Source organism: Leopardus geoffroyi, chromosome D4, assembly GCF_018350155.1.
Source record: "Leopardus geoffroyi isolate Oge1 chromosome D4, O.geoffroyi_Oge1_pat1.0, whole genome shotgun sequence".
NCBI classification, from domain to species: domain Eukaryota; kingdom Metazoa; phylum Chordata; class Mammalia; order Carnivora; family Felidae; genus Leopardus; species Leopardus geoffroyi.
In genome coordinates, this window is record NC_059342.1 from 14,513,957 (window position 1) to 14,528,577 (window position 14,621).

At 40.8% G+C, this 14,621-nt stretch overlaps 1 long non-coding RNA gene across 1 annotated transcript; it reads left to right on the forward strand.

Annotated features, from left to right (window-relative positions):
• Nucleotides 1-668: 668 nt before the first annotated feature.
• On the forward strand, nucleotides 669-14,090 carry LOC123593397. Its single transcript, XR_006710300.1, has 3 exons — nucleotides 669-989; nucleotides 9,836-9,997; nucleotides 12,528-14,090. It is a non-coding gene; the product is annotated as an uncharacterized LOC123593397 (long non-coding RNA).
• The last annotated feature ends 531 nt before the right edge of the window (nucleotides 14,091-14,621 follow it).

Sequence of the window (14,621 nt, forward strand, 5' to 3'; positions counted from 1 at the left end):
GTCCCTAAGACGTGATTCAAATTCCGTAACAGGGTTTTAAAAGGTCCACCATGTTTATCAGCAACCTCAAAGTAGCTCCCTGGGTTCTCCAGGGTGGATATTTAAAGTTTTTTTTCTCCTTTTATCAAACCTATGCTTCTAGCACCTGTCCCTTGATGGGATGATGACCTCAACACTTGCATTATTCAGAAAAATAGGAAACACAGACAGAAAATGACTCTACTTGGCACCACTTAGCCTGCAAACTTACCTACCCTACCACCTGCCAATCCACTCTCCTTTCTGTGGTCAATCTGTGCTTTGGATTTCATCTTCCCTCGGCATTCCCATAAACGGTACTCCATACATTAGACCCCTTTCCTGTGTCTTCACCTTCTGACTTCAGCCATGGGCATTTCAATATCCTCTTGGATGGTACGTGAAGAGCATCAATAAAATGGCGATTCCCATCTACTAAGCATTTAGTCTGTACGGGAGTGGAGGCAGAGGCTGTTAAATCTATGAACTTACTTCTTTCCACCTCTCTTCAAGTTCAGTGCTGTTTTCCATATTATGCAGATGAAGGGACTGAAGCTTAGGAAGGTTGAGCAGCAGCTAAGATCATGCGACAAGGATGTGGCAGATAAGGGAGTCAAACTGAATTCTGTCTGATTACAGGATTGTATCTTGACCACTTTGTTACTCTGTGCTTGTTCATCTCTGAAAACCCTTCTTTGGGACCTAATTTCTATTTCATCATAGACAAACTTCCTGAAAGACTTGTATTCACTCTCCATCTCCACTTCTCACTCCTCAACCCACTGCAGCTCAGCGTGTGCCTAACAACACTGACACCATTCCAGCCAACGTTGTCCATTACCTTCTTGTTTCTAGAGCCCAAGAATCTTCTGAGTCACCTCCAGAACTTAACTTGCAGCAGCTTTTGACTCCATTGGCAGCTCTCTCCTTGCAACATTCTCTTCTATGGACTTTCATAAAACATCCATTTGGTGAGTTTTGCTCCCATTTAATCCGTCTTTGGGGTTGTGAGTTTCTTCTTTTTTCTCTGTCCCTTATGTGTTGAAATTCCTCCAATCTGTCTTCTTTTTATTACAGATACAAATACTTTCATCACGAATACTATCTTGGGGATTTCATCCACTCCCATGGCTTTATGTCTAAGTGCTGATAAAGCTCACATTTCTATCTGGAGCCCAGGTCTCTATCCTGACCTTCAGATCTGAATATCTGCTGTCTATTCACATCTGACTTAACATGTCCCACAGGTCCAGAAGTAGAGTAGTGATGTATTGAGAGCATCCTATCTAGACTCAGATCCCTAGACATGAATCCTGGTACCACCGCCTAGAACCATGTATCTCTGGGTTTTCATCTCTCTGGGCCTCCATTTCCTTACCTGTACTTACTGACCACACACAAAAACACACACATGCATAGTTTTTCTCTTTTTAAGCGAAATTACACAAATAAAGATATATAGAATTAAGGATACTATTATACTATTGCATGTTATTTTTCATAAGTATTATGCAAGCCACCTGTCACCTCATCAAATGAGAAAATGATGTTATGTTCTTTATTTTAATATTCCAATATTGTATTTGCTATGGAGCAAAAACTATAAAGGGGAGAGAGAGAGAAAGAGAGAGAGAAAGAGAGAGAGGGAGAGAGAGAGAGGGAGAGAAATAAAACAGAGGAAGGGAGAGAGGAAAAATGATTGAAACTTGAAAAACAGAAAAGAAAACTTGAATTTTCACAAAATTTTATACATATTACTATTTATTTTTTTATTTTTTTCCATTTCTTTTCTTTCTTTCTTTCTTTCTTTCTTTCTTTCTTTCTTTCTTTCTTCTTTCTTTTTTTCAATATATGAAGTTTATTGTCAAATTGGTTTCCATACAACACCCAGTGCTCATCCCAAAAGGTGCCCTCCTCAATACCCATCACCCACCCTCCCCTCCCTCCCACCCCCCATCAACCCTCAGTTTGTTCTCAGTTTTTCAGAGTCTCTTATGCTTTTACTATTTATTAATGGTATCACTCAGAGTAATTAGTATAAATTATTCACTAAGAAGGACTAGTTGCTTTAGGAAGATTAGTACTCAGTAAACAATAATTGAGTAGTGTTTCTCAAATCTGATGATCATCAGAATCACTGCAGAAAATTTGAAATGTATGTATGTGGATTTCTCCCCAGACTTACTGAAACAGAATCTCTGAGGATGGAAGCCAGGAATATGTATATGTTAAAGTGGTCAACTGATTCTGGTAATGAGCCTTTTTTGGAAACCACTGACGAGCAGGGTTTTAGTCATTTGATATACCAATGTACTAAAACCAATATAATAAAATAGTCATGACCTTTTTTAGAACAAATGAAAACTATTTTCAGTGCTATCTGATAGTTTATGTTTCAATCCTGGATAATTTGAGAGAGAGGACTCAAAGCACTCATCATTAATGATTACATCTATCAATCTCCTTTGCAGGGAGGTGTGACCATGTGACTAAGTTCTGCCCCTTGTGTGAGAACGGAAATGAGGTGTGCAGATTAGGGACTTGCCTTTTGAGCAGCGTTTTTTTTTTTTTTTTATGTTTGTTTATTTCTGAGAGAGAGAGAAAGACAGAGTGTGAGTAGGGGAGGGGCAGAGAGAGAGGGAGACACAGAATCTGAAGCAGGCTCCAGGCTCTGAGCTGTCAGTATAGAGCCCTACTCGGGTGCTGGAACCCACCAGATCATGACCTGAGCCAAAGTTTGATGCTCAGTGGACTGAGCCACCCAGGCGCCCCTCAAGCAGTGGTTTCTAATGGTTTTGTTCCGTACACTCTTGGTGGCCTACTAGAAGTCTAAGGACTCTTTCTTAAAATAATATTTTTATATGTATAGGATAACATATTTGGAGTTACAAAGGAGACCAATTATATGGCATACTGTTATCAGAATAGTAAAAGAAAATCAGTGATACAGTGATATAGATGTTTATCAACACATTCAACAACATGGTTCAGCAGCAGGTTATGAAAGAATTATGAACGTTAGAGTTGCTCAGGGTGAAGGTGGGAGAGATATTTCAAGGTAGGGTAATGTCTTGGATTCAGAGCACATAGGTTTATCTGGCTTCTAAGAATGAATGGACTCTATTCTCATGTTTGCTAGACCCTGGAAACTTCTAATTATGTCCCTGTCCTACTTCAACAGTTACATAGAGGAAAATTCTATATATAAGTTTATAATTTAATATAAATATTTAACTTATTTTTCAACCTTGGTACCTAGTTTGTTTATCCATTAATCAGTCCATCCATCCATCCATCCATCCGTCCATCTATTCATCTATCCATCCTTCCATCCATCTGCCAAACAAACATTTTTGAGCATCTGCTATACTCTAGTCACTATGCTGGGGTGTCTAATAAATGTTGGTGACTCACAAACTTGCCAGATGTTGAGTAATGGTTATTCCCGTAGTGACAGGCAAATGTCATCTCATCTTTGAGGCTGACCACATCTGCTTGCCCAGTTAGAACAAGACAAGAATTGGGTGTACAAGGAACTGAAAAGAGATATTGCAGAACTGGTTAGTTTTTCTATCCCTATTTCAAGTTTATCCTAACTATCTGAGCTTTTCTGAGAGTATTTGTCTCACTTTGAGCAAACTGTCAGTCTGCAATACTCAGATCCGTTCAAGGAGAGCATACAAAGTCAATCCTAGGAAATTGACAAGAAGAAAATTCCCTGTGACCCTAACGATTCAAACTGGCCATCTGCATGGTTCAAAATGAGGAAATCCGTAGCATTCCAAATGTCCATTCTTTATGGTTGACTTCGCCTGGTCTTTTTAAAACTGCATGACACTTGTTATAGTTAATGGCACTGCTTCACTTAGAGTGGAATATAATTATATCCTTAAACAAAAAACAGCATTTGAACCAAATTGAATCAAAACTAATTTTTAAGTTTAAATTAATTGATGGGAAAAGAAATCTCTTCTAAAATGAAAAACAGAAAAAAGATATGAAGGAAAGTCTTTCCTGGGAGAACCTACCAGAGACCTGTAGATCGACTTATTCTTTCCTTCCAGGCTAGGGCTTGGAAATTTGGACATTCTCTCAGGTTATCTGCCTACATTTTCATTGTGGAGATCGAGTGAAATGATGTATGAGACTGTGCCTTGTATGCTGTACTGTTCTATGCCAAAATAAGAAACTCATCATGACCTACAAAGTCATTTCCTCCAAAAGAGGTTAGATGGTTTTCCCCATTCAATTGTTATGTACCTGTTTATCTTCTGCTTTTGGCTTGTTTGCTCTTTTTCTTATCTTTGTGTGACTATAAGCCATTTATTAGAGAGGACTTTGAATTCTAGCTCAATTCCATCAACTATTTTGTTTGGTGGTTTCATTTGAGCCATATACTTCCAGATTTTCCTGTTTAGTGGTTTACTGGATTTTTTTTTTAAGTTTATTTATTTTTGAGAGAGAGAAAGAGAGAGAGTGCAACTGGGTGAGGGGCAGAGAGAGGGGAAAAGAGGGTTCAAAAGGGGCTCTGTGCTGACAGCAGTGAGCCTGATGTGAGGCTCGAACCCACAAACCGTGAGATCATGACCTGAGCTGAATTTGGCTGCTCAACCAACTGAGCCACCCAGGCACCCCATGGTTTACTGGATTTTTGTCATTAGTTATCCAGATCCCCACAGAAAAGGGACTTATGATAAATGGAAAATCAGTTCATATCAGGAGATGAATGTAATTGGCATGGAAAGGAAAAGGTAAAATAAACAAGGGTTTATGACTACTTCTCTACCTGCCTGTTACCACCGTATTATTTTTGAAGTATTTACAAAGCTATCTCCATAACTAAGTGAATGTCAAATGTCAAATATATTCATTCACCATTTTATGTTCTCTTAAATAAGGGCTTCAAACACTGGAGTGGTGGTGTGGTAGGGTGGAAGTGTGTTTAGATGACTTTCTTACCATTCTTCTGAAAAAATCTGCTTTCCATGGGCAATCTCTTTTCTAACTGTAGTTGTAATAGTGAAAATAATATAAAAACTATTAGTGTCATTTTTGAGTACTTGCCATGTACTAGGCATTTTATATCCATTTTCTCATAACAGTGGAAGATTGACACACACACACACACACACACACACACACACACACGACGTTGATGTGATTACAGTGGATTGGTTATTTGCATTAGCATTTTGACAACCTTCCGTAGGAGTTCTTTACCAGCTCAAAACCCTCATAGGATTCCTGTGAGACAGGCTGGCAGCCAGCATCTTTATTTAGGCAGGGCTTGAGCCTGATTCAGTTTTTTACCTAGCACCTAACTTATTTTTAGAATGCAATACATGGTAAAAATAAATAAATAAATAAATAAATAAATAAATAAATAAATAAATAAATAAAATAGTGAACAACAATACAATCAAAGCAATACAGTTTCACTCCTCAGATTGGGTGAGATCTCATTGGAGTTTCTTTTAGGGTGTCTGATGTATGTCCTTGCCTGGCGGTGAGAGATGAAATAAAATTACACCAATTTAGCTTTCTTTTGATTAAGAAATTAGTCAAGCTTTTGAAAGAATAGGCCAGCAGACTCTCTCCCTGAGAAAGCCAGAGAATAAGCCAGGCAGGGTCGGAGTCTCCACTGGCTGCTTCGTTCCTGGCATTTTGGCCATGGCGTACTGAGTGTATTTTCCTCTCTTTACCTCCAGACCTTTGGGTATTCTCCAGCTGTGTCCACAGTCCTCAGACAGTGTTAACCAAAACCCCCTTGTTTTTAGACCAAGTTAGGACTTAGTAGCACATAGGATGAGGTTAGGGAATCACTGAGGAAAATGTACTGGTGGGACACACTCAGGGCTCATGGCATCCACTGTAGTATATTTTTCACATCTCATATTCTGGACTTCAATCTTACAGCTCCAATCACTGCTAGAGTCCCAGAACTTTCCAGATACAGGGAGACAGATTAATGCTCACTTAGCTCACAACAGACTCCATGTAAAACCTAAAATGCTAGAGTTAAACAGTGACAATGAGAAATGTTAACTGCTGAAAAGAATCCCTTCTCAGTGGAATCTATATGAGAGGCTAAGTGTTAATCAGAGGGTTACTTGGTTACATGAAAGCAGGGCAAGAGAGCTAGCAGAACGAGCTGACTATTAAAAAGTCCCAGGTTATATCTGCCTGGGACCAGGACTTTTGCTACCAAGATGGGAAAAGGCAAATTCCTGAGCCAGAGCATTTCCTCCCTCTGGAAATTGCCTGCCTTGGAGATCACTTGTGCCTGGTGGAAAACATTGGATGACACTAGAAATATTTCCCCTGGTCTCTGACACCTTCCCCAGTGCACTTCACTGAACAGGCACTAAGAGAAAGATAGTTAAACACCAATCCCTATAGCACATACACGTAGAATGCTCTACACTCACATTAGGAACCCATCATTTTTCTGAAATAAAATGTCAATTTTCTTTTATTCATCTAGTGAGAGAATAAAGGTGACATGTTAAAGTAAGCCAAAATAAATGGAGGAAGTGGGTGGGTTCAGTGCCATTTAATGGCTTCTTTATATAGGTAAGAGCTGTTTTAAAAAACAGATACTCCCAGGAGGTTTAAATCTACCTAATATTCATAGCTTGGTGCACTTGAATGAGTAATTTTTTGGTGAGGTCTAACGCTTGATTTATAGAAAATGATGATTAAGAACTTTACATAGGAAGAAGCTGAGGCCTACAGCTCTGAACACAAGTAATTGGGTAGAAGCCAAGGGCAAAGTGCACACTTGCTTTCTCAACCCTTGTCCAAGGCTTTTTAAACAATTAAGTACAGCTTATTTTTCTCCCATTACCCAAATAAGGGTAAACGAATTCTGGCTTGAGAGAGAGGCAGAATGGAAAGGAGTGCTTGCTGGAGAATGAGCCATGAGTGGACTTAAGAGGAATCCCAATGGAAGGTCATAAGGTACAGGGAGGACCATGATGAACATCTCCATTTCTGCAATTCTTCTAGAATTGGTTGGCAGCTCTCATGCCAGGCTTTTAAAAAAATTTCTTTTAATGTTTATTTATTTTTGAGAGAGAGAGAGAGCGCGCGCATGCGCGAGTGGGGGAGGGGCAGAGAGAGAGACACACACACACACACAGAATCCAAAGCAGGCTCCAGCCTCTGAGCTGTCAGCACAGAGCCCAACAAGGGACTCAAACTCATGAACCATGATATCATGACCTGAGCTGAAGTAGGATGCTTAACCAACTGAGCCACCCAGGTGTTCCTCTCATGCCAGGCTTTTTTGTAGATTTTGCTCTACTACTTAAATGACATCAGCTTTTTGCTTATTTGCTATTTCTTAAATTAATTAATTAATTAAGTTTTTTTTTTTTTTAAAGCACAATACCTCCACATCAAGTACATGAGGGGAAAAACAGAGCTATGAGAAGATAATGATACTAAGACCTGGAGATTTTGGTTAATGGATAACTTATAAGAATGGGACAATCTCATTTTGTTTCATTCTACATTTTTTGAGCACCTGTGCTGAGATAAGCATGGGGCCCAACCCAGAGGACACAACATGAAAAGCACATGGTCCCTGCCCTCAAGAAGCCACAGTCCAATAGAGGAGACCTTCTCTGAAGCAATTATAGTGTTGTACATTCTACCCATTGATCCAAAGAAATAGAATATACTTCTGTTGAGAGTGGTCAAGGGAGGCTGAAAATGGCCTCCACACATTGAGTCTGAACTCCTTATTATGGCATTCTTGAGCTTCCATTTATTCCCTAATTCATCACCATTATCGAGCATCTCTATTATGTGCTAGTTGCTAGAGATAAAAGACAAGTTAGAGGAGGTATTTGCTCTGGAGGAACTCACAGTATATAGTGCAGTTATTCTCAATCCTGGCTGCAGTTTAGAATCATGGGAGAGCTTTTAGAACTCTCTCCCACTGGGGCGCCTGGGTGGCTCAGTCGGTTGAGCGTCCGACTTCGGCTCAGGTCACGATCTCACGGTCCGTGAGTTCGAGCCCCGTGTCAGGCTCTGGGCTGATGGCTCAGAGCCTGGAACCTGCTTCTGATTCTGTGTCTCCCTCTCTCTCTGCCCCTCCCCCGTTCATGCTCTGTCTCTCTCTGTCTCAAAAATAAATAAATGTAAAAAAAAAAAGCTCTCTCCCACTGTCTCTGCCCCTCCCCTGCTCACATGCATACACGCACTCTGTCTCTCAAAAAAAAAAAAATAAACTTAAAAAAATATATATATACATATTTTTTTTGGGGGGGGGGGGAGTGTGTGTGTGTGTGTGTGTGTGTGTGTGTATCTCCAAGCTCTAATTCCAAATGTACAGCTGGCCTAGAAAGTCACTGGTGTAATGAGACAGACATATGTGAGCAGATGATTTCGTATGGTTTTATATGATGGAAGGTCCTAAAGGGTTATAGGAGTAACAAAGCAGGCATTCAATTCAGCCTCAGGTCCTTGAAGGCTTTACTGTGGAAATGATTCTTGCTTGAGTTGAGTTGTGAAGGGTCAGTAGAATTTAATTAGTCAAAGGACGTGGGGCAATGTTCCAGGCAGTTTAAAAAGCACCTTAGTGTTAAAAAGAAACCATGGGCCCAAAATGGAACCACTTATGTTAAGCACTACCAAGACTTAATACCTAACCTAAGTGCAGTCAACCTCTTCCATGAGTGGACTTTTAAGCCATTCAGCTGGAGTTTTCCTGATAAGTTTTAGAGAGGTAACCTGCCTGATAAGACTCTCTAGGAAGTGACCTTGCCTGAAACAATCTTTTCCTTTACCAGTAACTTCCTTGTCCCACCCAGTTTCTGCCTTTAAAATTCTTCCCTTTGTACAACTCCTTTTTGTGCAAATCCTTTAACCCTTTTTTTGTTAGAAGAGATGCTGCCCGATTCATAAATTGTTGAGTAAAGTCAATTAGATGTTTAAATTTACTCGGTTGAATTTTTGTTCTTTAATATGGGTAAACACCCCGAGGTTCTCCAATGTTTTCATCTGCCAGCCTCACCTCTCATCCCCACTCATAACCAGGGTCCTAATGTTGTAACCCCGTCCCACCACACCCCTGCCTCACGAGCTCTGTGCTGTGGTTTTGCTACCTACTTACCATTCCTAACCACGCATTGCAGTTTCCCTTCGCTGCAGTGTGCTTTGTCTATTACTCTAAAACAACCTTACTCGCTCTTCAAGGCCTCGCTCTAGTGGTACCCGCTAAACCAGGGGTCAGAACGCTATGGTCTGTGAGCCAAATCCAGCCCCCCCCCCCCCCCCCGTTTTTGTGGATAAAGTTTTATTGGAACATAGCCACATCCATTTGTTCAAGTATCACCTGTGGCTGCTTTTGTGTTACGATAGCAGAATCAAGTAGTTTTTCAAAGATAGTATGGCCTCCAAAACTTTGTCTTTGAGATAATAGCTATTTAACCTTTCTGTGCTTCAGTTTCCTTATGAGTAACGTGGCAGTAATTATAAAAGCTGCGGCATGTTTTTATAGTGATTAGATCAGGCGCTGTGTATTTGGTGTATGCTGTGATGTGCCACCCTGATCCCTCTTCAGAATGAGGATTTATTCTCCCAGTGGTCAAAAGATAGCACTTAGCTGGTAGCCTCCTACTGTGTTGGAAGAAAACTGCGCCTCACGTCATGACTTTTCTGGGACAAACTTCATCTAATGACTTACTATTCCAGGAGGTATAAAGATCTGGTCCTTTAACCTCTGACTTGAACCTGAGGAGCCATCTCAACACAAGAACTTCATGGAAAGTCAGCCTATTCCTATGCCTAAGCCTGCTTTCTTCCACAGGTGTTGATCCCAAGAGCGTTCATCAAGCTCCTTCTCAGGATCTGCATCCAGGGATCCCAACCCGTGACAGTAGGTACAAAGACTGGTCCACAAGCACAACACTGAGATGGGATTTTGGAGCTGACCACCATCTCCTGGCTGCCAGTGAGGATGCTGTCCCTGGTAGGTGGACATAAGAGGGAAACAGTAATCATAAGGACAGTGAATTACCTGGCTGTTAAGCTTTACAGACGCCCTGGCAAAGGGTAGCAAAAAGCTGAGATAAATCAGCAGTTAAATGCTGAGTGAGAAGGCCAAAGGGCCTCCCTAGAAACACACCATGAGGCTCTCGTCTCTTAAAATGGGAAGGGCTCAAAAAGAGGACCAAGGACAGGATTTAATTGTAAGAGTAGTTGAGGCAGGTCTGCTATGCTAAGATTGGGCAGTTGGGCCCCTGACACAAGGGATAGGTACATCTGTGTCGACGTCCCTCTAAGGATTTTATATCTCCAGATTACCCTGAGTCCTCTGCACAAATGGTCCACTCCTCTGCTCTGTTAAGGGCTAGACACACACACACACACACACACACACACACACACACACACACTTGTGCGCATGCACACACACACACACACACACACACACACACACTGAATTTAGTACAGAGACCTCTTCTCTGCAAGATGCTATGCACTTTATTCAGGACGTCTCTTGTATCCCCTCCTGACCACCAAATCAGTTATGGGGGTTAAGTCACAGAATAGCTCTTCCAAGGACCTGCTGGGACTACTGAGGGAGGAGATGAACTATCTTCCTTGAGTCCAATTTCAACACCAGCCACTGGGACAGTATGCCTGGGACTGGATTCTGAGGGTGCCTGACAAAGGTGAGTGGAAGATAAAATTTGGATACAACAGAATTTACCAACATGAGAGCATTCTCCCATGATACAGGTTGTAATAATACCTTCCAAGGACCTGAGAGAGGGTGTGAGCATGTTGCAGGATGGATCCTACAAGCAGGGAAGAAGCAATGACCCATATTAAGTGAGGTAGAAATGATGGAATTGCCATGACAGTGTTACACAATGAAGAAAGGAAAGAAGGCATTTGGCACCCCTATCTTCCTTGCGATTTGATAGTAAATGACATGTGCAGCAATCTCAGTCTATTTTTACTATTGCTACATCACTCTGAAGGTCTCCAAATCAATCAAGACAATGCAAATTAGTGCCAGGAATAATACTCCAAGAAAGTCCAACAGGGACCCGGCAGTGCAGACACACCAAGAGACTTTCGGGCCATTGATGGTTCTGCTGGACCCAAGTAGTTAGAGTTCCTGGAGTGCCCTCCCCTCCCACCACCTCATCCCCAACCAGAACAGTATCCCTGTACTTGACCTCATGGTCCAGATTTGTGGCTCTGACTTATGAGAGCCCATTATGCAGGGCAGTCCCTGGATATTTGCACCTGTGAGATGGGACCTTTATAATTTCCAAGGACAAAGTGGAGCAAGAGGAACAAAAGGAGACAGCTCTCTGTACCTTGTGTGATAATCAATTTCAGGAGAACTATTCTCTGATAACAAGAAGTAATTTTTGCTTAGGAAGCAATCTCTGAGCTTTCATTTTTCTGGCCTCAATCGATATTACCTATTGATTTGCAGGCTCCAGCATATCAGCTATTTTATGTGAATTCTGTTGTATTTTAAAAATCAGCAATATAGTTTGCATACTGGTTGGGCATCGCTTGTGTATATGAGCATTGTATCTGGGGATGCAGAGCTGAGAATGCTTGCTTTTAGATTAGCCAAGTGACCTCAACCCACATGGAAATTATTCCCTGGTCATTTATTCTTAAACTCTATGGCCTTCTATCATTCTGATTTCCCATAGGTATGATAGACATTGATTTTGGTTACAATTTAAGGAGAATTAGGAAAGCTCCCTCATTTCTTCTTATACTTGCTGACTTCCTAGAAATATTCTTCCAAACAATGCTAGAAATACCACTCCAATCAGTCTATCAATCAATCACTGCCATAGTTTTTGAATGGGGCCCAAAATAGTCCCTCTATATTAATGCAGTGCCACCTTAGTGCAAGGTCCAAGATGTAAGGCTAGGGAGCCTGCTGTGAGGACTGAAACCAATCTCCAATACCATCGTACAGGAATCTGAACTATCACAGGAGTGTGTTACCAGGTTTCGTTGGCCATTTAACAATCTGGTCCTTCGGGTCACACATCGAACTCTTCTCTGTGTTTCTCATTTATTACATAGGAACCTATCAGATTCTCTCTTTACTCCTTGTCAAGAGTGGATACCATTGCTATAACAGGGAGCAGGAAGACCATGAAAAAGAAGACAAGTGGAGAGGAAAGGGAATGGCCTCCACAAATAAGGATTCACACCAGTTGTGGGCTGAAACAGTTTGCTAAAATAAAAGACCAATAGGGTGATAGAAAGAGCCTTGAACTAATTGCCAAACTCTGAGGAACTTAGAGAACCAGTGTTGTGATTTTGGACATGGCATTTAATGTTTGTTTATCTCCATGCATCCAAAAACTGCAAAGTAGTGTGAAACTGAATTAAGGAAGCCTCATCTAAAATGGAGTTGGGACGTGGGCAGAGAGAGCTCTCGCACCCTACCATGCCTGGAAGCCCTTTGCCAACCCCACCAGGAAAAGACACACCTTGTACTTTCTCAACAGGAAGAAGTCTATACTTGGCAACCCCAGCTGGAGGAACAAAGATTTCTCCTCCCCCTGCAGCAGCCCAGCCAACGAGAGACTGTCACAACTCAGACAATCAAAAGTCACTATTATTCCAGGTCCCAGTTTACTCCAATGGACCTTTTGTTTGTAACAGCCCCATCCCACTTTCCTCCATAAAAAAGCTTTCCTCTCCTTTGTCCTCCAGACTCACCCATGGTTTTGTAGTACCCTGCATGCCTGAGTTGTTATTCTCTGTTATTCCAGAATAAACTCATTAAAGTAACTGACAGTTTTATTTTTGAGGCTAACAGCACTATGCTTGCCCTGCCTACCTCCCTTACTGATTGTGAGACCCCCATTTATGTTTTTGAAGACTCAATGAGCAGACGATACCCCAGGAAGGCATTTGACCGTTGTCATGGATTTATAAGCGTGCATAAATTGTGCCTCCAAACCTATTGGGAAAGAAGTTGGGTACAAAAAAGTACATAGAACTGAATTAATATCTGTGAGACGTATCAAGTAGAGGAACTTCTGCTCGACAGTTCTGCCCGATAGCAATCCTGACACTGCTCTAACAGAAATGAGGATATCCCAGTCGGCCTACTTACTGGCAAAAGAAGGTGGTCGGTCCAGATCACATCAGTCTATGATTTGCAACAGTTTGGGTTTCTTGCTGGTTACTTCCCTGTTGAGCAACACTTCTCTGGAAACACAAGATTGTACAATTCAGGCAAGACAAGGTCAGCTGAATTCAGAGCTCCTACTCAATTCCTTTTGTTTTCTTCCACATCAACATCCACAATTAACTGTTCACTAGCAAGATTGGCACATTTTTACATCATCTTTTGAATAAATATATATTTACCCAAGAAAGAATTAAGGTATAGTCCTGGACATTATGACTAACGCTTTTTACTATGTGTTTTCAATTTTAATCAACGCAAGTAATTGCATGATCAAATAATAAAAAAAAAATAGCGGTAACATTTGAGCACCTTCTTTATTCCAACTACTATGCTAAGAATTATATGTATACTATTTCACTAAATTTTAATAGTGAAACTGAGAGTGTTTGCATCTCTACCTTAAGAAAGTGAAATTTAAGATGAAACCACGTGCACAAGATTGCATCACCATAGTGGCACATCCAGGATTCTGATCCATTTTGATTCCAAATTCAGGAACTTGATCCCTTTGCTCTCCTATCTGCACCTAAGGGCACCTACAGTGAGGAAGGTGTGCTGTGTACTGGGGATGGCAAGATGAATGGAGTAGTATCTGTCCTCATCAAGCCCCATATAATGTTTGGATGAATATTATAAAAGCTATTACTGAGAGGCCCACATGACTGAAATGAATGATTACCATAATAGTTTTTCATAGAAATAAAACGTTTTTGTAAATTGAGGGGGAAATATTCCCTTTAGTTTTTTACATTGGGAAATCTAAATCATTCCTTTTTGATGTTTTTAATTTTAATTCCAGTAGAGCTAGCATGCAGTGTTATATTAATTTCAGGTGTACAATATGGTGATTCAGCAATTCGATACATTACTCAGTGCCCATCGTGGTAAGTGTGCTCTTAATTACCTTTACCTATTTTACCCATCCCCCACCCAAACCATCAGTTTGTTCTCTAGGGTTAAGAGTCTGTTTCTTGGTTTGTCTCTCTCTCTCTTCCCCCCCCACCTTTGCTCATTTGATTTATTTCTTAAATTCCACATATGACTGAAATCACATGGCATTTGTCTTTTTCTCTGAGTGACTTATTTCACTTAGTACTACATCCATTTTTAAGCAATAAAAGTGATAACAGAATATGTGGTATATCTCAGCTTCAGTAAGGTATCAAGCAATGTTTCATAAAATCTTTGAAGGAGAGTTGTAGAAATATAATGTAAATGGCAGTATAGTATGGAGAATTCAGAATGGATTGAGCCCCCATATTAAAATGTATTTACTAATGGTCAAGGTCAAGGTGGAGTGGGGTTGTAGGGATAAGCTGCTGGGCTCTGTCATTGCCCTGACCTATTCATCTCTCTTAACAATGCCTTGGATCATTGATTTGTTTAGCACATAACAAATCTG